The sequence below is a fragment of the Panthera tigris genome, chromosome F3 (genome assembly GCF_018350195.1).
Source record: "Panthera tigris isolate Pti1 chromosome F3, P.tigris_Pti1_mat1.1, whole genome shotgun sequence".
NCBI lineage: Eukaryota > Metazoa > Chordata > Mammalia > Carnivora > Felidae > Panthera > Panthera tigris.
The window spans coordinates 27,632,852-27,659,082 of record NC_056678.1 but is presented as its reverse complement, the minus strand read 5'-3'; positions in this window follow the sequence as shown (position 1 = coordinate 27,659,082).

Genomic DNA, 26,231 nt, shown 5'->3' with positions numbered 1-26,231 from the left:
AATGTACTATGTTTTAAAAGTGCCACACAGACCCTGTGCTTAACATAGATGCTTTGATGGTCGATGTCAATGACATACGAAGAGGCTTCCATTCTATCCCACAGTCAACAAATGGGACCTGAGTGAAATGTATGCTGTTTTCCTAAGAGGAAAGTTTGCAATGCCCAGATCTAAGTCATTATAACGTTTCTCCCAACTACCATGAAGTATTATAGAAAGCATACCTCTATCCAGTTCCATGGGTTATTATTCATATTTAAATTTCATAAATGGAATCAATGTAACTGCCTATAAAAGTGTTTCAATGCGCCCATTTTGAGAATGTCTTAGATGATATTCTTGGTAAGATCGAGATTAGATCATCTTGAATTGGACACTTATGATAAAAAGTTCTCCAAATGTAAAAACAGAACTACCTTACAACCCAGCAATTGCACTGCTAGGTATTTATCCAATGGACGCAGGTATGCTGTTTCGAAGGGGCACATGCACCCCAATGTTTATAGCAGCACTATTAACAATAGCCAAAGTATGGAAAGAGCCCAAGTGTCCATCGATGGATGAATGGATAAAGAAGATATGATATAGGGGTGCCTGGGTGGCTCAGTTGGATAGGCATCTGACTTCAGCTCAGGTCATGATCTCACGGTTTGTGGGTTCAAGCCCCGCGTCAGGCTCTGTGCTGACAGCTCAGAGCCTGGAGCCTGCTTCAGATTCTGTCTCTCTCTCTCTCTCTTTCTCTCTCTCTCTCTCTCTGCTCTTCTCTCTCAAAAATAAATAAACATTAAAAATTTTTTAAAAAGAAGATGTGGTATATATATACAATGGAGATTCCTCGGCAATCAAAAAGAATGAGATCTTGCCATTTGCAACTACATGGATGGAACTAGAGGGTATTATGCTAAGCGAAATTAGTCAGAGAAAGACAAATATCATATGACTTCACTCATATGAGGACTTAAGACACAGAACAGCTGAAAACAAGGGAAGGGAAGCAAAAATAACATAAAAACAGGGAGGGGAACAAAAACATAAAGACTCTTAAATATGGAGAACAAACAGAGGGTTACTGGAGGGGTTGTGGGAGGGGGGATGAGCTAAATGGATAAGAGGCATTAGGGAAACTACTCCTGAAATCATGGTTGCACTATATGCTAACTGACTTGGATGTAAATTTTAAAAAAATAATAAATTAAACAAAATGGTAAAAAAAAGAAAAAAAGTTCTCCAAATGTGCTTTTTGACTTAATAAAATTTGGCATTTGTGATAATGAGGTGATATTGTTAGACATACCTGTCTGGTTGCTCCTGTTACTGTAAGGAACCCTGTGTCTGGCCTCACCTCTAAAGACTGGCTATAAAAGGTGTGGAAGTTGCTAGGTCGTCCTGGAGAGGATTCTATCAAAGCAATCCATGAATGTGTCAAACCAAACAAAAGAGATGTAAAGAATGGCTCAGACCGTGGCCATCTTGGGAAAGCTAAATGGTAGTAAGAATAGCTAACATCTAGTGAATCCTTACCACGCGCCAGCCATGTTTCTGAGCACTTTCCATGTTTTGTCTCCTTTGAACTTCATAGTAACCATATCGAAGGTTCATTATTATTATTTCACAGATGAGAAGAGTGAGGCTCAGTTTGAGCAAGTTGCCAAGAATTAGTAAGTAGCAGAGTTGGAATCCCAATGCTGTTTTGTCTCGTTAAGAGGTGAGCAGAAGGAGCAAAACACAATAATATAAAGGCAGCCAGGCTAGAAGTAAAAGCTATCAAAAGAATGGGGTGGGGTAGAGGGATGAAGCAGGTGAGATCAGGAGGTTCAGGAAATGAAGTTCACAAGCACTACACATGTAGGAGCCATGGGTACTTTACCAGGGCAGGAGCAGTTCCGATGAAGCACTGTGCCAGGAAGGAGCTAAGGCAGAATCTAAAGTAATTCAGGGGCGTCTGGGTGGCTCAATCCGTTAAGCATCTGACTTCCGCTCAGGTCATGACCTCGGTGTTTGTGAGTTCCAGCTCCGAGGTGCTAATGGTGCTAACAGCTCGGAGCCTGGAGCCCGCTTCGGAGTCTGTGTTTCCCTCTCTGTCTGTCCCTCCCCCACTCACGTTCTCTTTCTCTCTCAAAAATAAACATAAACAATTTAAAGTAATTCAAAGTCATAGAACTAATATTACACAAGTATAGAGGCACATGCACCAGTGTGGCATTACCATATTCCTTGTGTGAGATGTTCCTCTTAGGTGTCACAATAACAAAAGTCATGCTAGAAATTACATTTAGAGATACTTAGTATCTTGGGCTACATCTGAGAGGCCCTAAAACATAAAGAAATATTTGAGGTGCCTGGGTGGCTCAGTTGGTTAAAGCGTCCAACTTCGGCCCCGGTCATGATCTCACAGTTTGTGGGTTTGAGCCCCGCGTCGGGCCCTGTGCTAACAGCTCAGACAGAATCCGAGCCTGCCTCAGATTCTGTGTCTCCCTCTCTCTCTCTGCCCCTCCCTTGCTGGCACTGTCTCTCCCTCTCTCTCAAAAATAAATAAACATGAAAAGAAATTTTTTAAATAAAGAAATGCTTCTTCTCTGGTCCAACAGCTACTGAATTGTTTTATTTTATAGTTCTACATGGTTGATACGCACCAGAAATGACTTTGTATAACCTATGCCTTTGCTGGCTAAGTTAACACAGAGAACATTCGTCTTGCTGAGTGTTCAATAGCATATACTCATTTTATAGGAAGTTGTAAATTTGCCCTCCAGTAAGTTAGTGTCTAGCCTTACACAGTAGTCGAGCTCTTTTTTAAAAAGGTACAAATTAAAGTTTTTGGTAAACTATGTCTTAAATATCTGCTTAATTCAACTGATTGATTCTTTAGGAATATCAAAGAACACACTGCCTCAATTTTTTTTAATGTTTCATATTCTAAGTCATCTTAGAGTAGGGAAAAACCTGTGTTGGCCTTTCTATTTTCAGCCCCACCATGGGGTTTGAGTCACCATGTTCCAGCCCCAATGAATTAGAGATAAGGGGAGAAAGGCACAAAAAAGGTTATCAGGAAACAGGGTTATCTTGTCTGTTTGCTCTGCTCCCCCCTGGCACCTTTCGGTGGTTGCTTTTGCCTGAGCATTCTCCTAGTTTCCATCTGCCTCCCACCCCCCAACCCACAACATGCTGTTGGAATGGAAACACAGAAGGCATTTGGCTGAGAGTTATTTGGAAAGGCCAAATCTAAACCACACTGGTGACCAGGTGCTTAGTGGAAGTCAAACTACATGTATGGCAAGAAGTGGGGCTGAGCAGGGGAATCTCCAAGACCACAGAGGATGAGGTGGGCACAAGGGACCAGGCATTAACTGTCAGAACAATCCAGCTGGGATAACAGGTGGTGTTGCAGGAGGTGGGGGCAGTACACAGCAGGGATTTGGGGAACATAAGATCCCTGGAGATCCAGACGTGCAGATCTCAGCAGTGGGTTGTCTGGCAGCTCAGAGCAGCCTCTTTGCACCATATGAAACAGTGGTGCATATGAAACTTTAGACCATATGAAAGAGTGGGGCACTCAGCTTGGACAGGGGCTTGTCTGAGAGGACCGTCCTGCCATCATCCATCCTGATCTGTGAGAAACTGGAGGTGCCCCGACAGCTTAGTAGGAGAGTAATACCACATTTAGTTCAGCAAGTCAAAGATCAGGGGGCGCCTGGATGGCTCAGTCGGTTGAGCTTCTGACTTTGGCTCAGCTTGTGAGTTCGAGCCCCGCCATCAGGCTCTGTGCTCACAGCTCAGAGCCTGGAGCCTGCTTCAGATTGTGTCTCCCTCTCTCTCTGCCCCTCCCCTGTTTGTGCTCTGTCTCTCTCTCAAAAATAAATAAACATTAAAAAAATATTAAGAGCAAGTCAAAGACCAGCAACTGAGTATGCTTATAATAATTTAAATGATTTTTTAAATACTTATTTTTGGGAGAGTGCAAGCAGGGGAGGAGCAGAGAGAGGGAGACAGAGGAACCTGAACTGGGCTCTGTGTTGACAGGCTGGAGGCAGTGAGCCTGATGTGGCCAGTGAGGTCTGTGACACTGAGCAGTATGGCTGTGCTGTGAATGGTGTCACCCAGAAAGAATGTTGCTCCCAAGTGGGTGACAGGTAGGGAATGGGTTATTGAGGGTCTCAGGTGTAATGAATGTCCTGACGGGTCCCATGAGACCAAAGATTAAAGAGGGTGTATCCCTTATGCATCATATAGCTTTAAGAATGCTGTAACCCAGGGATCTATAAAGCCCTAAGTCAAGCAGAGGGACAGGTGGAGGGAGAGGCAGGTGTGATAAACCTGAGAAGAGAGGCCGGTATTCAAAGCCAAGAGGCCAACGTGAGGCTAACAGTGGGCACCGAGCATGAAGCAGAGACGCTCTGGGAGTACATGCTATTCAGGAATGGGTGGGGTGTGCATGCACACAGGGAGGCAGGTGGGGTGCACACCCAGGGAGGCAGGCTGACAAATATGTGACTCGGGGCCATGGTCAGGGGTTGGTTTCTTTGGAGCTGCCTAAGGAGGGATGTAAGATCGGGACCCTAAACACTTCCTCTAGACAAGTGGTTTTACAAGGCAGATAAAGACGCCAATTAAAGGTAAATACAGAAGTGGTTTTACTGCCACCTCCCTTAGCCTCCAGATCTGGTGGGCACAGGGGTGAGTACGGTTTACAGCTCTGGCCACTGCTGGCAAGGTGCAGAGCATGCTGGGAGCAGAGGGGTTTGCCATCCTGGCCTCCCTCAGGGCCCCAGGCAGCCTGGGTCCACCTCCCCCAGTCAGAGGAGGGTTACAGTGAGACAGCAAGGTACAGCAAGGTACAACAACCCAGGTGGAGTTCATGTTCGATTACCCCAGGCCACCAGAAAGAAAACCAGAGATCATCTCCTTTATGGAACTAACCAACTACAATTCTTGTGTTACTGAGTACAGCCAGGCATCCTCGGCCTGGGTCACCATGAACAGGATGACCACATCTTCATCATTCAAACTAGACACCTTTCAGGGAAAGGAGGCCTGTTACTCATGTTGGTGAAGCAGGTGTAAACTTGGACATCTCCAGAAAATTGAGGCCTATACCCACCCAATACATACACACTAAGCCAGTCTTTCAATTTTATTATAAAAATCTAGTCATGCTCTTGAAGTCAAACACAAGATTTGAGTCTAACGTGGGATTCACAGGTAAATTACAAGTTGCCCTGTTAAATTTGAATTTCAGATGAATGAATAAATTTTTTGTTATGAATATGCCCCCAAATATTGCATGGTGCATATACTAAAATTATTCATTCTTTATTTGAAGCGAAAATCAAATTGGGTGTTCTGCATTTTTATTTGCTACCGACAACCCTGGTCTAAAGTTAAGCCACTGTATTATATGCTAATTCCACCTTATTGCTTATGTTCAAGGCCATCCTCTGGTTGCCAAAAGGAGAAAGTAGAGGGTACCATCCCAATTAACCCAGTTACCTGAGCTAATGCAATCAGTTTCCTTCAGTTTCTCTGGACTGCGAATAGGCTGTGACAAGGTCGTGGTACCTGGAGTGAGCTGGACGAGCAGGCGCTGGGCTGGAAGACAAGAAGCTGAGTGGATAAGCATATTCTCCATGCTTCCTGTTTGTTTTTGCCTGAGCCAGGCTCAAGTACATTAGAATCACCTGGAGAGCTTTAAAAACCCACTGATGCTTGGGCCCCACTTCTGACCAATTAACTAAGAATCTATAGGGGTCAGGTCTGGCTTCTGTGGACTTCAAAAGCTCCCCAGGTGATTTTAATGTTCTAATGAGAACCATCATCCTATGCCCTCACTCTGGACCCCATGGCCTCCAGTTTTGCTTACTCAGTTTCCCCCCTTTGAATACTCTCTCGATAGTATTGGCTATATTATAGTCCAGAAAACATGACTAGAACACATGTTCCATGTCAGCATGGTGGCGTAGGAGGGCTTGACCAGAAGGGTTTCTTGACCATGTGGGACCTTGTCCCATGCTGACTCCTGGCTCCATCCAGGCCTCCCACCTGCTCCTGCCTCTCTTCAGCTTTGACATCCCCTCTCTCATTCTTATCTGCTCACAAACACATCAATTCCCAGTTTGCAGCTGGTCTCCCCTTCCGGGCCATCCAAGGGCTGGCCTCTTTGGCTTGGACCAAGGACCCCCTCTGGAGAACTGTCCCTGCAGGCCATGATGATGGCACTGGCTGCTGTCCAGGGCTCCACCCCTCCCTGATTTCACCTCTGGGTCGGGGGAGTTGGGGAGCAACCTTCAGCCTTTAGGCATAGAAAAAATCCAGACTTTGCATTTCCAGAATGGGGATTGGTAGACCCCTTGAGGGTGGTGTGGAGTGAATTTCCTTCTGACAAGCTAGCTGGATAAGCAGTGGTTTGCTTTCCAAATGGGTAGCAGGAAGGGCCTGGCAGTGGCATACTGCCTAGACATCGTTGAAAATTGACTCTCCTGCTCTCTCTGGAATTTGACCCAGTGAAGTCAAATGAGCTTTGGGCAATGACCAGCTCAGAGTCCCGAGCAACATAGAGCAAGCAGGATAGAGCTTTGGATTATTTATTCTTTGAGTGCCTGGCATGTGCCAATTATGCTACGTGCATAGTGAATGGAATAGACATGGCCCCTGGAGCCCACGACTCTTACCATCTAGTTAGAAATAATTGGAAATACGAAAAACACAGAAGAAAACTGGGATAGAAATAGTGCAGCTGAAGAGGGTGAAATGCACAGTGATTTTCCAATGGAGCATTTCACCCAGGGGACAATCAACCCACCCTCACCGTCTCCGAGGTGCAAGGCCACACACACTCACATTGCTTGACCAAACAACAGGCTAGTGCAAATGGAGCTATTTATCAAACCGAAATGTTTACACAGCAACTATAAATTTGTTTAGGAAGAATCCGCCATTCACAACTGTCTACTGAACAGATGCTCGAGAGCATTCGTCTGTCACTGCCAGCATTTCTCAGTCAAGAGGAGGGAGCGGGTTTGAACGTCCACAGCTCCTGGAACTTCACACGCTCAGGCTCAGTCTTCGTCTGTGCCTAGAGGCTGCAGCTCCTCTCCCCAGCTCCCTTCACGAGGAACAATAATGATTTTAGAGGCATAATAAGGAGGGTTTGCACTGAATTATTAAACAATGGGGATTGAAGATGTGTTTTCTTTGACCTCCTTACCTCAGGCTTTTACCAGCCAGGGTTTTCTGGTACAGAGGCAAAGATATCCACAACACTGATGCAGATTATGTTCTCCTTCTTACAATATTTTCCATATTCATTTAAAACCCTTGCATTTTAAAACCCCTTTTGGTAAACTTTAAAACATCACATGCCCTCCTCTCATTTTCTGAAATTCAACGTAAATATCAAGGGGAACAAAGGCACCAGAACAAAGCACTGCTTTGTTTTCAGACCAAGCCCCCTCCAGATTCCGGTGGGCAGTACGTGGGAGTCTGAGCTCCCTCCCCCCACCTTCGGTTCCTAAGAATCATTGTTCTAAATGGTAATATTAACACTGTCCGTCTTCATTTGTGGGTAGCATACCATTAACATGTTCGGTTGTACATTTTCTCTGCGGTTGACATAAAATGATGACGCCGGCTTTAAACAAACAAATGAGAATGTATACAACCAAATGAGCCTTGTGTTTTTGAAATGGCCGCTGGGGAGGTCAACATAAGTTTCCAGGGCTAATGGCATTGCCCTGAAGCATTTTGGAGGGCTCACTTAAGTGCAGCACAGGGCAAGAAGCAGGAGCTTTGGGGGCAGGTGGCCTGGCAGCAAATCAAGTTCTGCCACTATTGAACCGTGACCTTGATCTAGTAGCTTAACCTCTCTCTGAGCCTCAGTTTTCTCATTGGTAAAATGGGAAAAAAGGAAACAAAAAATGTATGTAGCCCGGTCAGCAATTATTAATTTCATTTTATCACTAATGACATGTTCTTTGGAATTGCATTAAGAGATATTTGACAAGGATTTTTTTGGAAACTTCCAAGTCTTTAAAGTCCAGTTAGAAGAATAAAAAATAGAGGCGGCTGGGTGACTCCTGATTTTGGCTCAGATCATGATCTCACAGTGGTGAGATGGAGCCCTGCACTGGGTGTGGAGCCTGCTTAAGATTCTCTCTCTCCCTCTTCCTCTGCCCCTCCCCCACTCACATGCATATTCACCCCACTCCCCCCCCCCCCCCCCCATTGCCCCACTTCTCTTAAAAAAAAAAGGAAGAAGAAGAAGAAAAAGGAGTAACAAAGGGCTGGAAATTCTAGTTTGGGTGGGAAAAAAATATTTGCTGTTACAGTCAGGAGCCTAAAATCGTATGTGGCTCATTAGGTGGCTCTGAAGTCAACTCCAAAAGATGTTTCCAAAATGTTTGGCAAGATGATATATTCTCCTTAGAATTGTGTACGGGCTCGCTGGGTGGCCATTTAAAGTGGATACAACTCCTTTGAACGTTTAAGTTGTACTGTGTTAATGAAATTTCTCTTTGCTTTATTGTCACACCACATATGTGGACCCTGCAACAAAGCCTTGATTACTGCAAATATGCCTTGTCATTTCCTCTGTGTCCTGACATACATCTTCCTTTTTTTTAACTGTGGTATGAAGCACTTAGAGGGTTTTTTCCCCCTTTTTAAATGTTCTCCCTTTAATTTCTGAAGCTTTGTAAGTGAAAAGGAAAATTAGACCCAATCCCCAGCCATCAAAAGCTATCGTCTTCATTGCACAGTTTCAGGAGGCTTTCAGGTTTCCATTTTCCTTGTCTCACCCCAGATGCCTGGCATACGAATAGCAGAAAAAACAAAATCTGTTGCATTTTTGGAATGTTATTAATGCGTAAGCAGCCCAGGGATTGCAACAGCTAAGATAGCCACACACACACACACACACACACACACACACACACACACACTTTTTTTTTTTTTTAATCCCAAGAGCAAAGACCAAAATTGTGCCTGAAGAACTTTGGAAGAATCCCCCAAATGCACTGTAATCCACTAATTTCCCTCTGATTGCCACCGCACCACCACCCAATCTCTATTTCCTGATAGGAAAACCTCTTTAGGATTAGACAATGATATTACACAATAGCACTATAAATCCGATGTTTGTGTAGAATTGAAATGGAACAGCTGAACGCCACCCTTCCTCCCATTAGGAACATCAGAATGGGAGTTAGTGAGGGGCAAAATCATCTGTTTGTGTCTCTGAGTGGATTTTAAAATTGTTTTCCCCAGGGTCTTCTAGGGTTTTTAAATATGAAGGTGTTCATCCAACTGAAAAAAAAAATATGTCTATAAGCAATTCAACATTCAGCATGTCTGGCAATTCATGTTTTTTTTTAAAGGACGAGAAAACGCAGCACCAAATGTGAATATGTATGCCGTGTAGGGGAACTTCTGAACCCTTCACTGTCGTCTTGAAGCTTTTAGGGTGGAAGCTTTCGAGGATGTCAGATTGTAAAAACCATTCTCCCATTTCTGGAACTTGAGGACATCTCTCTGAGCATAACAAACGTGAGGTCACAAATAAAGGTGCTTTGGGGCATCTGGGTGGCTCAGTCAGATAAGCATCCGACTTCGGCTCAGGTCGTGATCTCACGGTTCATGAGTTCGAGTCCCACATCGGCCTCACTGCTATCAGTTCAGAGCCCACTTTGGATTCTCTGGTTCCCTCCCTCTGCCCTTCCCCTGCTTGTGCTCACTCTCTCTCTCTTTCAAATAAATAAACAGCAATAACAACAACAGATACAGGAAGGAAGAAGGCTAGAGTTAGCTCTGTAGTGCTGGAGTGGAATTGAAGTTATCTATGTGAACTCCTTGTTTTTTATGTAAATAGATAAATGAAATTTATATGTATTATGTGTGTATATGTAGATATATGCTTACATAGGCATACATATATACAGACATACATCCCCACATTTCTATTCTATTCTATTCTATTCTGTTTTTCCATTTACCTGTATAATTTTCTAGCTCTATCTGCACAGTGCCTGGATGTAAAACATCCAAGGATACCTGGAATCCACATCTTGACTTCTAAATATGTGTAGAAGATACCAGATCTGTTAAAAAGGAACCAGCACTTTTTCAAGAAATGACGGATTCCAGGGCATAGTAGGCTAAAAAATGGCCCACCAAATGATATCTGATCACATCTTAATCCCTGGAACCTATAAATGCTATCTTATTTGGAAAAAGGATCTTTGCAGATATGATTGAGTTTCTCCCCAAAATGCGGAGATTATCCCATATTATCTGGGCAGGAGAGAGGCAGAAAGAGATTACAGGCAGAAGAGGAGGAAAGAATGTCACCAAAGAGGTGGACAGTGGAGTGATGTGACCACAAGTCAAGGTATGCCAGCAGCCACCAGAAGTTAAGGAGAAGGCTAGGGATGAATTCTCTCCTAGAGCCTCTGGGGGATCTTCATCCTGCTGATATCTGGATTTTAGTCCAGTGATACTGATTTCAGACCTCCAGCCTCCAAACTTGTGAGAGAATAAATTTTGTTGTTTTAAGCCACAATTTGTTGTAGATAATTTGTTACAGCAGCCATAGGAACTAATATGGGGGTGAGGACAGTGAAGGTTTGGGATGAAGCCAGAACATCTTGTGCCAGAAATTGAGGTAATGCTCAGGAATGGGGAGGACATATCAGCCAGGACCCAACTTGGAAGGTCTCCCATTGGCCAATTGAGGACAACTAAGAATCAAAATAAATATCAAGATGGGGGTGCCTGGGTGGCTTAGTTGGTTGAATGTGCAACTTTTGTTTCTGGCTCAGGTCATGATTCCAGGGTTGTGGGATTGAGCCCCACATTGGGCTCTGTGCTGAGTGTGGAGCCTGCTTAAGATTCTCTCTCTCTCTCTGCCCCTCCCCCACTTGTGCTCTCTCTCTCTCTCTCTCTCTCTCTCTAAATAAAAAATTTTTAATGTTAAAAACTAAATATCAAGATGAGTACATTAATCCATTATAAATAAAATTGGAGTCCATGAGTCTAAAATTATACAAACAAATAAGTGAAAAAGGACTCCACCTCACAGTGCAATGCCAGCTAATAAATACAGAAATAATGATGGAATTAGAAAAGCATCCTTTGGGGACACCTGGGTGGCTCAGTCGGTTAAGCATCCAACTTCGGCTCAGGTCATGATCTCACAGTTCGTGAGTTTGAGCCCCACATTGTGTTCTGTGCTGACAGCTCAGAGCCTGGAGCCTGCTTCGGATTCTGTGTCTCCCTCTCTCTCTGCCCCTCCCTGCCCGAAATAAATAAACATTAAAAAATTTTTTAATAAAAAAAGAAAAGCACCTTTTGGAAATCATCATAATAAAAATTGATTTAGGCAAGATGCCTCAATGGATACTAGAACTAGTGGATGAAAATGTGATGAGAAAGAGAATATTTACATCTCATAGAAACTACCAATGGAATATTTATTAATTCCTTCTCAATAAATACAAAATGCTTATTTTTTGAGAAGGCTTTTTTTTTAAATTTTTTTTTAACGTTTATTTATTTTTGAGACAGAGGGAGACAGAGCATGAACGGGGGAGGGGCAGAGAGAGAGGGAGACACAGAATCTGAAACAGGCTCCAGGCTCTGAGCTGTCAGCACAGAGCCCGACGCGGGGCTCGAACTCACGGACCGCCAGATTGTTACCTGAGCTGAAGTCGGACGCTTAACCGACTGAGCCACCCAGGCGCCCCGAGAAGGCTTTTTTTTTTAATTGAAGTATAATTAACATATAGTGTTACCTTAGTTTCAGCGTACAATGTGATGATTCAATAATTCTAAACGCAGTGCTCATCATGATAAGTGTTCTTTTAATCCCCTTCACCTATTTCACCCATCCCCCCACGCAGCTTCCCTCCAGTAACCAGGTAACCACCAGTTTGTTCTCTGTATTTGAGAGTGTGTTTTAGTACAAAGTACTTATTAGTTAACTTTACTATAGAGAAATTTGGTAAAAACCAGCTTAACCAGCTTAATAGGGTAAACAGACATCATGTACCCCTAATACGATACACTGAGAAGAACAAAGCATTCCTCTGTGGTGGCACTGCTAAAAGCGCATGACCTAAAGTTAATTGGGAGAAAGTATCAGACAAAATCACATTGAGGAATATTCCACAAAACAATGGGCTGTTCTCTTTGCAAATGTCAGAGACACGCAGGACAAGGAAAGGCTAAGGAGACCAAAGAGATCTGAAAATTAAATGCAACCCATAATCCTGGATCGGATTCTAGACCCATAAAGGATATCATTGGGACAGATGGTAAAATTCAAATGTTGTTTGTGGATTCGATGGTAACATTGTATCCGTGTTTGCACTGTAGTTACCTGGGAGAATGTTTTTGTTTGAAGGAATTGCATAATAAAGTATTAAGGGATAATAGGACATTATGTTTACAACTTCCTCTCAAATTGTTCAGAAAAAATAAAGTCTGCATATATATATATACATATATATATATATATATATACATATATATATATATATATATATGCAAAGAGAATGAGAGACACGTGGTAAATGTTAACAATGGAGGAATCTGAACAAAGGGCATGTCGGAGTTCTTTGCAGTATTCTTACAACATTGTTGTAAGTCCGAAATTATTTCTAAAGAAAAGAAAGGTCATTATTCTCTCATGGTACCTTATCACTGGATTCAAAGAGTCCTTACGGAATGCTTACAGCATTTTTCAGCAAAGTCAAAGGGCGTTGGGGGGAGAGCAGATGACCGGGTTCTGCCACCTCTTTGTTGTCACCTTGTGCAGGTAACTGAAACTCTCTGAACCTCAGTGTCCTCGGCGTTATCGTTCTCTGCCTTTCTATGCCTAAGGCATTTGTTTCACCACTTGTCTTGCTTCAGATTTAAAAGGGACCACCAATGACCCAGTTAAAAATCATTGCCGCGGTGCCTGGGTGGCTCAGTTTGTTGAGCGTCTGACTTCAGCTCAGGTCACGATCTCGCAGTTCGTGAGTTCGAGCCCTGCGTTGGGCTCTGTGTTGACAGCATACAGCCTGGAGCCTGCTTTGAATTCTGCGTCTCCTTCTCTCTCTGCTCCTCCCCCACTCATGCTCTGTCTCTCTCTCTCCTTCAAAAATAAATTAAAAAAAAACATTAAAAAAAAATTATTGCCATGGCTGGCAAGCAGCTACTAATGGATGCCTCATCCCATTTCTTTCTGTGGCATAAAAAACATTCTAAAATTAAGATGGTGGTGATGGCTGACGAACTCTGTGAAAATAGTATAAAAACATTTAATTGGACACCTTATTCTTTTTTTGAGAAACAGAGAGCAGGGGAGGGATGGGGGGCGGGGGGAAGAAAGAGAGAATCTCAAGCTACATGCCCAGCACAAAGCCGGACGCGGGGCTCGATCTCACAACCGTGAGATCATGATCTGAGTTGAAATCAAGAGTCCGATGCTCAATGGCCTAAGCCTCCCAGTCGTCCTTCAATTGTACACTTTAAAGGACTGCACTGTGTGTTACATAAATTGTATCTCAATAAAGCTGTTAAAATCACTGCTCCTGCTTTCCTCTTGCCACACCCACTGCGGGACTTTACGGTTAGAGCATGACATCTGTGACAGAAGGGCACTGGATGAGTAGAGAAGACAAGTTCTCCTCCCAGAGGTAGGGTGGGAAGGAAAAGAACAAAGAGCGAAGAATGTTCCAGAACCGATGGAAGAAAGAGTCTGAGGGGCCCCTCAAGTTCCTGCCTTCTGGGGCCTATGATTGTCCTCTGCTCCTCTCACACTGTACATAGCACCTAGGTGGCTGGATCCATCCCTGTGGCTTCAACTCTCTCCCATGGGTTGGTGACTCCTTCCTTGTGTGATTTAGGATTAGATATTACTGCAACTGAGAGAAAACTAAAATACTGTTAGTTTAAAAACTTAAACAAATGAGAAGTTTTGGAATATTTTCTTTCTCACATAGAAGCCTGAGCAAATAATCCAGAGCTGTTATGAAACTCTGTGATGTCAGGAACCCAGGCCCTGGGGCTCCATTTACACAGGCTGTGCACTGTGCAACTCCAGGGAGTGTTATCCACACATACAGCATGAGTGATCCCTTCTAGAGGAGTGCAAAGTGATGGCCTGCCCAGGATCCTTCTCTCTCGTTGTTCTCCTGTGAGTGGTCTCAACCTTACTGTCCAGGGTGGCAATTTATCTTCCAGGCAGGAAAATGGAGGAAGGGACAGGTGCAGAAGGAGGGGCACAGTGTATATGCGGGCTGAATCTAAAGTAAGGTTTTCAGAACTTCTCACATGACACTGCACTTCCATTCCATCATCAAGATCTTAGTCATAAGACCACTCCCAGTTGTCAAAGGGGCTGGGAAATGTAGCTTTTATTCTGGGTGTCCATATACTCAGCCAAAAAGGGAAGGGATGGAATTCTAGTACCAAAGAATAAAAGGCAATAGAGAACAACTAGCAGTCTTGTCATTCTTTCCAACTTATATTTATAATCCAGATCCACATATTCAACGGTCTCTTGGACATCTCTACTGAGACGAATCACAGACAATGAGACTGAATAAGTCCTACAGGGAAGGTATCACGTCTACACATTCAACTCCCATCTCAAACCTGCATCTTCTCCTGTGTTCTCCCTCTCAATGAATGGCAATGTCATCTACCTAGTTGGATGGGAATCATCTTGGAGTGTTTCATTTCCTTCACTGCCCACTCTCTACTCCCACCCTGCAAGCTCTACCTCCTAAATGGCTCTTATATCCACCTTTCCCTCCTCATTCCATTACTTTAGCTCGGACTCTCATTTTTCTCCAGTCTGGATTACTGTAGGGATCTCAAATGGAACCCACTGCCTCCAGGCTGTGCCTCTACAATCCTCTCCTCACATTATGCCCAGTGTACTCTTTCTAAACATAAACCCAGTTTTGATTCACCTCTCCGTGAATTTTTTCAGTGGTTGACCATATTTTTGGTGGTAAAGTTCACTTTCTTTAAGCATGACGCCCACGGCTCATCATGATCTGGCCTCCGCCTGCCTCTCTCACCCCATCTGCTGCCTCCCGCCACCCTACACCCTTTGCTCCAGTTGTACTGAACTATCTGTTGTTCCCTAAACTTTCAGTCGTTTCATGCCACTCTGCTTTTGCACATGCTACCCACTCTGTGTGGAATGACCTTCTCATTTTTGTCTGTGTAACTCCTACTTCTTCAAAACTCAGCTCAAGCATTACTTCCCCAGGAAGTGTTCCTACATTCTCCAATCCGATTTAGACATTCTTCTTCTCACTCACATAGTGCACCATCCATAATGATCTCAATTCATGTTTATTTGTGTATCTTGCGTACAAGACGAAAAGCTCTTCAAGGGATGAGATCTCGTTTTGTTTTGTTTAATGTTTATTTAGTTTTGAGAGAGAGAGCACTAGTGGGGGAAGGGCAGAGTGAGAGGGGGACAGAGGATCTGAAGTGGGCTCTGTGCTGACAGCAGAGAGCCCGATGAGGGGCTCGAACTCATGAACCATGAGATCATGACCCGAGCTGAAGTTGGACCCTCAATTGACTGAGCCACCCAGATGCCCTGAGATCTTGTCTTTTTTGCCTTTACATTTCTAGTGCCTGGCACGTAAGGATTTGTTGAGTGAATAAATATGCCAGGCTCAATCATACACATGTTTATATGTAGTATTTGATTCTCATAAGCCCCCATGAACTATATCCATTTTTTAAATGGGGAAACTGAGGCTCAGAAGAATTGTATGACACATCAAAGGCCACAGTGCTACTTAGAAGTGCAGAAGGAAATAAAATCTGACGTTGTGCCTCCCTGTTTGCTCCTATTTAGACAAATAACATTTGTGGCTGTTATGGATTGAAATATGGAAGGAAGGAACCACTTTGCTGTTGGTTAACCTCTATCCTGAGTCTACCAACAGAAATGTGTATTCCTTCTCTTTCTCCAAATTCCCGAGTCCCTGAACACAATTCCGGGCTATTTACAAAACATAGTCTAGGCATTTTGTTTCTTTTGTCTTCTCCTGGGAAAATGCCTTTTTTAAGCTTTAATCTCTAGCAACGGAGTCTATGTTTCTTCACTCATCCTCTCCTTCAATGAATATTTATTAAACGCCAACTCTGTGTTGATGCTAGCCTCATTCACACACGAATATGCAGAAACAAAAACATTTCAGCTATTATCAGAATCTTTTTATCTCTTTGTTGGCGTCTCTGAGATTCAGCCTTATCGAAGGATACAGTTACAAACGAAGAACAAGCAGCGAAGCGTACTGCATGTTCAAGGTTACGTGTTATTATTGTTCCTCCTTAAGCAAGGCTTGTACAATCCTTGTACTGGAAACAGGTTTCAGGCACAATAAACAATGTGCTCCCTTATCTCAGATGCAGTAAGGCGGTTCAGCAAGTTGTTTACCACACAGGTATTCCTAAATCAGCAGTTTTCATACGATAATGGTACCTTAAAATTCTCTAATGCTTTACCCTCCCAAAAGGTAATAGGAGATCGAAACTGTGTGCTGCTTAAATGAATTCATTTGTGTGGAGAACAAAGCCGTTTTTACATAGTCCTGCCATGTCCATTTGACTAGAAGCCAGAACATTTCACACAAGCAGCAAAATCCATCTCCTGAAATTGATTCAGGTTTTGTCTGATGGGGGTGGGGAGCGGAGGGCGGGAGGGTAAAGTAAAAGACAAGCACTGCTTTTAATTGCAGTTGGAAGCGGTCCCAATCACAAGAGCAGTTCTTTAAAGTTGTTCTTTTGGATTCACCTTAAATTATCTTAATGGAGCAGTAAAGTTGAGTAAGAACAAAAAAAAAAAAAAAAAAGCGAGGATAGGAAAGCTTGGGGCTTTTATTTATTAACTTAGCAAATATTGAGCACCCATCACATTTAAGACCTGCAGAAACATGAAAATTAGTCACACAGGACTTCTGCCCTCAAGAGAATACAATACAGCAGGCAAGTTAACAGGCATGAACACACACAGGCACAAACTGTATCATCCTCGCTATTCAAACACTTTATCGGAACTTTCACTACCCAAATTGAGAAACTGAATAGATTCAGATAGGTTTTTAAATAAATCCGTCCCTACCCAAACTTTTACTACTCACTTACCAAAACTCAAGAGCCTCAGGTAATCAGTATCTGAACTCACCATCCAAACTGTCAGTCTCCATTCTCAGGAGCCTGATCGATGCGGCTGGCAGAATACTTAGTACTGTGCGAACATGATAAAGACAATACCAGTGGCCCTGCATGCCCTGAAGCCTGGAAGAGTGTGAGATACTTTCCAATGGGGGTACAATTTCATGGAGAACGTATTTTAACCGAGCCTTGAGGGATGGGTAGAGCTGCTTCTTTCCAACCTCAGTGCCATGTGGCAATCCTGTGTTTGTCCTTATATGTCTCCCCATGCCCCTAGAGTTCTTCTAAACCTTTACCACTCTTCCCAAGTCCTCTGCCTCTATTCCTCCACTCATTCACTCTCAGCAAAGGACCTCACTTCTTCCTTCATACAGTAAGAAAGAGAGAGAGACAGGAAGAGCAAGCTCCCTGTTCTCTTATATGGTCACTAACACCATCATAAGGACTCTACCCTCATGAGCTCATCTAAACTTAATTACCTCTCCAAGACCCGGCCTGTAAATACAATCACACTGAAGTTTAGAGCTTGTGCGGGAGGCATGCAAACATTCAAGCCATAACAATCGTCTAGCTCTGTATTTCCTGGCATGGTTTGTCTCTGCTTGGCCTTTTTCTCAGGCAGGCTCAAAAGGGGCTGACAGTTATGAATGACTGTATTCTCCTGACCACATTTCCCTCTCCCCAGTAAAAACCACCCACCCTTTCTACATTTCAGCCACCCCTACACCATTCCCTTCTGACTCAAAGGAAGGAGTCCTCTAGAGGAATGACTTCTTCATTTGTCTTTTGAATTCTATCCCCGCCCAAGTATATGGGTCTATGAGAGACATCTACCATGGTTTTTTGTTTTTTCGTTTTTTGTTTTTTTTCCTCTCTGCCCTGCATTCCTTCCTTCTCTGACTCCCCTTCCCTTTCCATGTGCTTTAGGATGTCAGTAATGGGACTCTGGCTTTCCAAGGTGGGCCTGTGACTCACAAAGGCTAGTTGGAGTGTGTTTCAGGAATAAACAGGTGCACTGGAGGACAGTTTGTTGCATTCTTTTCCCTGGGACCCCAACTATAAGACCAGTATAAGCCTGGCTATGTTACACAGAGTAAGCCTGCCTTAGAACAAGGCTGAGGAGAGGCAAAAGAGGCCAGGAAACACCGAGCTAGAGCACTGTTATGGACCAGATGTTTGTGTCCCCCAAATTCCCATGTTAAAGCCCTAGCCCCTACGTGATGGTATCTGGAGGCAGGGCCTCAGGGAGGTGATTAAGTCTAGATGCGCTCATGAAGGTAAGGTCTTTGTGATGGGATTAGTGCCTTATGAAAAGAGACCAGAGCCTGCTTTCTGTCCCTGCATGTGAGGATATACCAAGAAGGAGCCCCTGTGCAAGCCAGGAAGAGAATTCTCACCAGACCCTGACGAGGCTGGAATGCTGATCTCAGACTTCTCAGCCTCCAGAACGGTGAGAAACAAGTGTTTGTTGTTTAAACCACCCAGACTCTGGTATTTGGTTAGAGCAGCCTGGCCTAAGGTAAGTACTGGCAACATTGTTTTTAAATTTGGAGGTTTTTCAATTATGTGAGCCAAAAACTTCTCTTTTTGCTTCAGGGCGTTTGAGTTGGGTTGCTGTTGTTGGCCATCAAGAATTTTGGCCAGTCAAGGGGCGCCTGGGTGGCTCAGTCAGTCAAGCATTTGACTTCAGCTGATCATGATCCCATGGTTTGTGAGTTCGAACCCCACATCAGGCTCTGAGCTGCCTGGAGCCTGCTTTGGTTTTGTGTCTGCCTCTCCCCTACTTGTGCTCTCTTTCTCTCTCTCAAAAATAAATAAATATTGAAATATTAAAAAAAATTTTTTTGACTAGTCTTCTCACTTCGTCAATCAGCTCACCTCCCCCCTCCCGTAACTTTGGTCTCTCCCCTCAAAACTAACTCCTTCCTCAAACTACACACACATTCCAGATTCTACCTGTGGAAAAAACCTCTTTTTTGATTCTATAGCCACTGCCTGCTCTCCCTGCTTCCCTTCTTATCCTCTTTTCTAGAATGTCATAAATGGAATCATACATAGGTAGCCTTTTGTATGTGGCTTCTTTTACTTAGCATAATTATTTTGAGGTTCATTCATGTTATTGTGTGTTTCATTAGTTCATCCTTCTAATTGCTGAGTAGTATGCCATTGTTTAGTGGTACCATAATTTGTTTTTCCATTTCTCAGTTGATGGACATATAGATTGTTTTCCATTTTTGACAATCATGAATAAACTGCTATAAACATTTGTATACAGGTCTGTGTGTGAACATAAGTTTTCATTTATCCCGGGTAAGTATGTAGGAGTAGGATTGCTGGGTCATATGGTAAATGTATGTTTAACATTATAAAAAAAATGCCACAACCTGTTTTCCAAAATGGCTGTACTATTTCGCATTCCTACCAGCAATGTATGACAGTTCAAGTTACTCGACATTCTTGTCAGTATTTGGTGTTATTAGGATTTGTTTTTTGGTTTGTTTGTTAGCTTTTGCCATTCTAATGGCTGTGCAGTGACATTTCATTGTGGTTTTACTTTGCATTTCCCTAATAATGAGATCGAGCATCTTTTCGTGGGCTTATATGCCATCTCTCACTCTCTCTCTCTTTTTAAAAAAATGCTTATTTATCTTGAGAGAGAGACAGAGAGAAAGAATCCCAAGCAGGCTCTGTGCTGTCAGTGCAAAGCCCAATGTGGGCTCAGTCTCACGAACCGCAAGATGTCAACCTGAGCCGAAATCAAGGGTTGAAGGCTTAACCAAACTAAGCCACCCAGGCACCGCCCCCCCCCCCCCACTTCTTTGTCTTTTTTTTTTAATCAAGAGAGCTTTTGCTCATATAAAAAAATGGGTTGTTTGTAGTCTTATTGCTTTGGGAGAATTTCTGGAAACAAGTCCTTTACAGATGTATTTTTGGCAAATATTTTGTTCTAATCTGTGCCTGTCTTTTAGTGGCATTTAAAGAGCAGAGTTTTAAATTTTGACGAAATCTAATCCACCAATTTCTTCTTTTATGGTTCATGCTTTTTGTGTCCTAAGAAATCTTTGTCTAGCTAGTGGTTTTGTTTCTTAATTAAACTAAACTTATTTAATTCAAAACATTTTTAATTCTAAGTCTCTGCTTCTTTCTTTGTTGGAATTAAATTATCTTTTTAAAAAATAATAAAATGATAACAGTAAGAATAGAGAGAAGTGTGTGTGTGTGTGTGTGTGTGTGTGTGTGTGTGCACACTTGTCTGGAAAAATAGAATTGATGGATGATTCTATGTTGGTGTCATAGGTCATGTTCCCCAGGAAACAGACAGAAATTTGCATGTGAATACTGTCTCCTTGACCAAACTCTAGTCAGTCTCCTAAGGCTTCTTCTCAACTAGGCTTGACCTTGGACTTCAGTGTCTGTCCTTGTCAAAACTTCATCCCCCAGTTTTAGCAAAAATCCTAAGTCAGTTTACAGAGAATCCTCCACCCTGGATATCTGATCTCCCTCTATATCCAATCAAATTCTTCATCCCCTAGCCTCCCCTAGGAGATACTTCATCACCCTGGGCTGCCACCAGCAAGAATCTGGCCAACTCATTTTCGTCAGAATCTTCCCTCACCCCTGATGTTTCCTCTTCGTAATTTTCCATCCACTGACCCCCAACCCTGCTCCTTGGCTATAAATCCCCACTGCTTGTCCTTGTTGTATTTGGAATTGAGCCCAGTTCTATACCAAGACCTCTTTTCTTCTATTGCAATAGTTCCTGAATAAAATGTTTTTACTGCTTTACCTACTGCCCGGCTCTGGTTTTTCTTTGACAGATGCAAGAATTTTATTGGGGAGTGCTACCAGGAACAATCCCTCTAAGAGATGGCATGAAACAGAACTGGCAGGGAGAGATGTTGAATTATGATGTAGTTGCAACAGAGGTCTCAGCTGATCCCACGGGGAGTTCTGGAGCCGGGATGGCCTTTACAGAATTGCCTGGAATAGAGGGAAGGGTCTGGACCTTGTGTTTCTCAGCCATCCCCCCCTATTCAATGAGATAAAGTGTGAAACTAATATAAAAAATGTGATATAGGAGTGAGAAAGATCAAGTATTTGAACTGTAGTAAGTCTTGGTGAGCCTGAGGCAATCTCTCTACAAGGAGAAATAAAACAAAACTAATTAGTCACTTGTGAAACCCTTTCCTTGGTTCTGTGACCTCTGCAACCCAGCAGTCTTGTATCCTGGCAACAGTTTCTGGGCTTTATCCCTGGTTTGCATCATCTCCCTCCCTCTCCACCACCCCCCCCCCCCCCAGCCGCCGGAGGTAAAGACATCCTTTGGTACCTGTTTCATTGTTTCTTGCCCTCATTTAAAAAGGAACAACTGTTTTGTCTGAGTGGAAATTGTTGCCCTTTGTGGCTGGCAGATCTGGATGGTAAAGAAACTGCAGAGGCGAAAGATCTCCATGCCCAGTAGTGAATCCTAGGGGATGTGAACAAGGCTTCATATGAGAAATTTAATAAAGGGTAAGTCTTAAGGATATATGGGAAATGATGTTTTGCTGACTTGACTTTACATGCTTGGACATCACCCATGCGTCATGATGCCCTCTGCCCCACTCCTCAAATTGCTGTCAATCTAAGCAGAAAAGGCATACAAAAGCTCAAAGTCACCACCAGCCAGCTTTGCACACAGATAAACCTAAGGATCCAGTGGAGCGAGAGGGGTTCTTCCTTCCCCAGGGTGGTCCTCCTGGTCCCTTTAGTAAAACAATGCTCCTGGGAGTTGGAACCGTCAGGAGAGATGACATCTATCTGCTATCATATTTCTAATCTGACCCTCTCGAAATGAAGAAAATAGCCTAGGAACATTCGACTAGCTTGTGGCAAAGCCAAAATTAGCGTCAGAGGTCCTGTCTTTCAAGTCAACTGAGTCACAGACCCTTAGCTATCCTTGCTTCTCCTGTCTCCTCCACCTGCCACATGGACTTAGTCGTTAAGTTATTTTGACTTAAAATTAGCTCTCAGCCTGGTCCCCCTCTCCCTAGTCATCGGTATGACTTCTTTTGCTTAGATTCCACCTACTCTCCTGGGCACTTGCAGCAGCTTAATAACTGATCTCTCTGCCTTGCTTTCTTCCATTGCCAGCCCATTCTGTGCACAGTAGCTGGAGTCATGGTGTTTCTTTTCTTTCCTTTTCTTTTTTAAGTTTACTTATTTTGAGAGAGGGAGGGAAGCTCAGAGAGAGAGGGAAAGAGAGAGTCCCAAGCAGGTTCTGTGCCATCAGTGCAACGCCCAACGCAGGACTGGATCTCACAAACCATGAGATCATGACCTGACCCCAAATTAAAAGTTGGACACTTAACCGACTGAGTCGCCCAGGTGCTCCCGGAGTCATGGTTTTCAAGCACAAATTTGGCAACTCATTCCCCTGCGTAAACCTTTCCACTGCTCCCATCTCTTTTCGTGATTAAGGTCCAAACTCCTTAGCCATATATTCAAATGTCATCTTTGGCACTGACAGCTTTGGGACGAATTTGGCTGCAAGCAAAATTCACAGTGGCTTTAACCATAGGATATTCCTATAATAGGCAGTCTTACAATTGGTCTGGTGACTCTGTGATGTTGTTGGAGACTCCAACACTTCTGTCCTTTCTCTTCTATCCTCACTGGGTGGTTGTCATACTCAAGCTTTCATCAGGGTCACAATATGCTTATGTGCACATCCTTGTATGATAACATCCAAATCACAAAGGAAGGGAGGGAGGAAAAAGGGAATTCCTCCTGTTACACAATTTTTTTTTAAAATTTTATTCGAGGAAGACAGACAGTGCGAGTGGGGAGGAACAGAGAGAGAGGGAGAGAGAATCCCATGCAGGCTCCATACTGCTGGCACAGAGCCCGATACAGAGCTCGAACCCACAGAAACCGCAAGATCATGACCTGAGCCGAAACCAAGAGCCAGGAGCTTAACCGACTGAGCCACCCAGGTACCCCTTGTTAAATCAAAGATGAAACTCTTACCTCAATGCCTTCCACCAGACTTCTATTTTTTTTTTTTTTTTAGCCAGAACTGAGTGCCATACGCAGCTTAAGACCAAGTATTTTTATCAAAGATAAAAGGGGATTGCCTAGATTGGCTTAGCCCAATTGTGATTTATGGCCTGGCCCTGGGCACCTTATCACCTGAACAAAATCAAAGTTCTATTCTCAAGAAGGAGAAATGGCTCATGGGCTGGCAACCCACAGTGGGTACCCCAACCTACAGGGCCCTCGTGAGCTAGTCTCTACTTATCCCTGTACATTTTCTGACCCTCTCCTTCATAGTAGCTTTTTACTCTAGTCTTCTGGAACCACTCACACTTCCCAGAACGGTCCTCCATGACTTCATGGAGCCAGTCATACCTCCTAGAATGATCCTTTTCCCCCTGCCCAAAATAACCTTTTCCCCTTGATAATCTTATGAATACTCAACCTTCTTATAGAACTCAACTGAAGTGTTACTGTTTCTGTACAATCTTTCCTGACCCTCCAAAGCAGGATCAGTCACTCTTGACCTTTCCTGTTTCCCGTTTCAGGCGATGCCTGGTACATTGTAGTTGCTCAATAAATATTTGTTGAGAATCTTTGCATCGTTCAAGTGTGCTGCATATTTTGATCTGTCAGGTTATTATCACTGCTTACATTTTAGTTAATATCATTACTTTCATCATAGAGCCATGTGATGGTTAATTTTATGTATCAACTTGATTGGGACACAGGATGTCCAGATATTTGGTTAAACATTATTTGTGGGTGTTTTTGGATGATACTAGCATTTGCATCAGTCGGTTGAGTAAAATGGATTGCCTTCCCCAATGTAGGAGGGCTTTATCCACTCTTTTGAGCACTTGACTAGCACAAAAATGCTGAAGAAGGAAGAATTCACCCTTAGCCTGACTACTTGAGCTGGGGCATTGGCTTTCTCTTGTACCTGCACCCAGATTTCCATGGTTCTCAGGCCTTCAGGTTTGGATTAGAACTACACACCAGTTTTCCTGTGTCTCCAGTTTGCAGATGGCAATCGGTGGGACTTCTCAGCTCCATAATTATGGGAGCCAATTCCTTGTTTGCTTATCTTTCTTTCTATCTATCTATCTTTTCTGTTTCTCTGGAGAACCCTGTCTAATGGAAGACAGTTAATAAATTCTTTACTATAGAAAAATGTTTCTAAATTGTGGGATCAAGTTGCTGATAGGGAATGTGATTTTGAGGGAGCTAAAATATCCCAACTTGATGCTTAGTCTCCTATTATTCATAAGATGAGAACATTATTATTCGTAACATTCTATTTAATGGTGTCTATGATAAATAATTCTCTTTCACTCCTGTGTATCTTGCATACTTTTTTTTCCTGTCAGACAGATTATCTTATGCATGTTCTGCAGAGATAGGGACACTTAGAAATGCTGATTTGTATTGGGGCTAATACAAACTGGGGTGTGTGTGCAGAAAAATTATTGAAATGCACCTATGAGATAAAGGGTGACAGGGTGAGTGAAAATGAAAGAGAAAGTGATAAAATGTCAGTGCAACTTATTCCAGACTGTGGGGAAAAAATTCACAGTAATTTCAGGTGGTACAGGTACTTAGCTTAAATAACATGTGCATAGAAAAAGCTTATTGCCTTTTTAATTCTCCCTCCATTCTTGTTAGCAGCCTATTTCCATAAGTCATCAGGCTCAGGAAGTGGTATTCTACCTTCCCTGGAGCTCTGTGCTCTGACCTGTATGACGGTGGCTTAGAGCATTCCAGCAAAGCAGGGGGAGGGGGGCACAAATCTTTGGCATTCTGCTGCTGACAGGTATTGGCTAGCGAATAAAGAGAAGCAGGGAATGTCCATACAGCCACAGAATGAGACTTTGAGGAGGAAACTACTCATATCAAAACAATGAGACTTTTGGGGGTATATATGCTTACAAGGAGGAAAACAAGAGCTCTAAGTTAAGGAAGAGAAGAAAAGAGAAAAGATGGAAAGAAGGACAAAAGGAAGGGAAGGAATGAAGAAAGAAAGGAAAGGGGGAAGGGAGGGAGTTGAAGCCTGGAGGGTTAAGTAGGACATCTGAGGTTGTTTGGACTGTTGCTTCCAGGAATCTCTGCTTAATTTCTTTGAACTATGACTCAGGTCTTTACCCAAAGGCATGTCTGTCCATGTTCTGACAGAACTTGAAATTGTTTACCCCATATTCAGCTCTGGTGGCTTCTCCATTCTCCGTATCTAGTCATCTCCTTTGCAGGCAAGAATCACGGATGACCAAGGTGCACACCTGACAGGAGCAGAGTTTTGATTCTACTGTCATCTATAGCCATTCCTCAGCCCCAGCCCCAGCCTTGGGCTGCTTACACTGCCTTTTGGCCACCGCTGTCCTGTGGTCCTTGGTTCCCTGGGAATATCTGCAGCTGGGGGCTAGCATCTGGGGGCTATGTGTGCAGAAGAGGAGGATGGGGTTACATGCAGTGCTTGCTGTTTAACAAGCATGTGTCTGGCCATTTCCACCAAATAGCTTTCTTCTAAAACATCAGATTGGACCTTCCTGAGGGTGGCTACCAGGCACAGCCAGAGCACCGACACTGAAGGAAGATGGTTGGATGTTCAGTCCTGCAGTCTCTTTTGGGTGCGGCCATCTTCCTGTTGCTCCCCCCGGCTGCCCAGTGGCCTCCACTATCTTTATGGGCCACTGTCATAAAATCTGCCCTCAGCAGTGGAGCTAATGAACTCAATCACACAGTCACTATGGCTAAGTAAGGAACTTCTCTCTAAAGATCTTAAAACAAAGGGAAGAGTGCTATTTTTGACATCTAGAGCTCTCTGTACCAAAGTACAAGAGGTGTTTTAGAGGATAGGAAAGCCTTCTTGGGACCTCTAATCATACCTCATGGGACTTAGCGTGCCATGAAGACTGGCTCTTTACCATGCCTGACAAAATTTGCTCGATATTCAGAGTAAGTATGAAGCTCCTCTTTTCTGAGCCAAACTTCATATGAAGCACAACCAACCTAACCTTCACTGAGTACTTGCTGTGACC